Source organism: Nematolebias whitei, chromosome 18 (genome assembly GCF_014905685.2).
Source record: "Nematolebias whitei isolate Nwh7 chromosome 18, NemWhi1, whole genome shotgun sequence".
Classification (NCBI taxonomy): Eukaryota; Metazoa; Chordata; class Actinopteri; order Cyprinodontiformes; family Rivulidae; genus Nematolebias; species Nematolebias whitei.
In genome coordinates, this window is record NC_056515.1 from 41,090,279 (window position 1) to 41,092,360 (window position 2,082).

General features: G+C 45.3%; 1 protein-coding gene across 1 annotated transcript in view; it reads right to left on the minus strand.

Moving 5' to 3' along the window:
* Window positions 1–2,082, minus strand: part of ap3b1a (adaptor related protein complex 3 subunit beta 1a) — a gene marked incomplete at its 3' end in the record, with an annotated part of 88,526 nt that overhangs the window by 58,604 nt on the left and 27,840 nt on the right.

The following is a 2,082-nucleotide window of genomic DNA, read 5'->3' on the forward strand; positions in this document are numbered from 1 at the left end:
TGGAGACTGGGCGATATATCGAGTGGAGACTGGGCGATATATCGAGTAGAGACCGGGCGATATATCGAGTGGAGACCGGGCGATATATCGAGTGGAGACTGGGCGATATATCGAATGTACTCGATGTATGGAGAGATTTTAAATTTACGATGGTTAAAATGGCTCTATGGCAACCATCGAGCATAATTAAACTTGAAAATTCATGTAGTTCTTTTTCTCCTGTCTGCACCAACTGCACATGGCCCCTCCTTCTCCCTCACTCCCCTCACCCGCACATGCTCCCCTGCTTCCTGCTTCTCCAGGTGGGCGGGAGTTTACACACAGGAGAGGATATGGACGAGCAGCTGAGCAAGAAGTAAAACATTGACTGTTATTTGGAGATGGTTTGGATTTAAATTGTCAGATGAGCAGCAGAAAAATGTTTTCTGTAGACAATGCTGACAACAAGTCCCGAAAAACAGTCAGAACTACGAATCTTTGTCACCTTTTAAAACAGTGCTATAAGTGAAGTATGAAGCGTGTGGAAGCTGCAGCTCCGACAGACTTGCCTCCTTCCCTGAAACAACCCGCGGGTCAGTCCAAGGACCATGACTCTCCTAACCGTTGACATTTACTTGCTCACCAGTTTTCTGCCCATGGGGCGTGATTCATCTTGTTAGCTGCTAAGGACCGTGATTTCAGTTACTGTAGGAGTTTGGCACTGGTCTCTCCGGTGATTACCGGTAGTCTGTTCTACTTACTCTAGTTTGTGTTCATTCAGTAGAGAAAGCTTGAGTCAGAGGATGTCATCATGAAGACCTGTGGGATCAGCAGTCTGTGTGTGTATGTGTGTGTGTGTGTGTGTGTGTGTGTGTGTGTGTGTGTTTTGAAGGTAAATCAAAGTCAATGACACGCCAGCTGGTGGTTGATTCTTGTACTACAACAAGAGCTGCACATCCTCCCAGGAGCTGTGTTGTTTCTGATATTACGATGTGGACACCTGCGACATTTACTCCAGCACAGCTTATTTATGTACAAAATTGTGTTTTACTTTAAATTTAGTGTGTGAAGCTTATACTGGAGTGCGCTCTACAGATGGGAAGTTAAGGTATACAGTTGTCAATCGCTACTTCGCAGTTCGACTTTGGCGGACTTGCGCATTCGTGTTTTTCAACGATTGTCAACTTTAATATTACTCACGTGATCGGGATATCATGGGATTAAAAAGTTAACGAAGAAAATACTTTGGACAGGCACCGCCATTTTGTAGTTTTCTTTCACACTGTAGCGCCAGTCAAAGAACTACACTACCCAGAAGCCAACAGTGCTTCCAGCTGCTGCTTTCTGCTGAAACGGAGGGAAAGTTTTGCAACAAAGTCAGAATTAACGATCGATCTACGTCACAGAACTGGCAGGAGAGTCTCAACTAATCCTGAAGCTTCCTGAAGGTCAATGATCCACACATCAAACTGGATGGGGCGGGGGCTTCGTTGCTGCAGAGCAGGTCTGCAAAACCAGAACCGAGCCGGACTGGAACCAAGCTGCTGCTCTGCAGAGCTGGTGAGTCAAACTTTGCAGTACTGTGCAGTACAAATACGCATGTTGTTAAAATGTCGTAGGTTTAAGAGTTCAAAACATTGCAAGAGTGTGGGAAAGATTTATTGTAAAGCCTTAAAATGTAAAAACTCAAATAACTAGAGCGTTGATAAACGCTCTAGTTGGGCTTTTAAACCCCAAAATACATTACGGCAAAGACTGGTTCATCCCAAAGATCCAGTCCCCTGGCACAAACAGAGTAATGTTGTGTATGTTGTTCAGTGTCAGGAGGGTGATCAGTCTTACATCGGGGAAACTAAACAGCCACTGGCCAAAAGGATGGACCAGCACAGAAGATCAACATCATCAGACCAGGATTCTGAGGTCTACACTCATCTCCAGGTCAGAGGTCACTCTTTCAGTGATGAAGATGTTCACATCCTGGACAGAGAGGAACGATGGTTTGAGAGAGGAGTAAAGGAGGCCATCTTTGTGAAAAGAAACTGTCCACCATTAAACAGGGGCGGAGCCTCCAGGTTCAACTGTCCCCCTCTTACAATGCTGTGA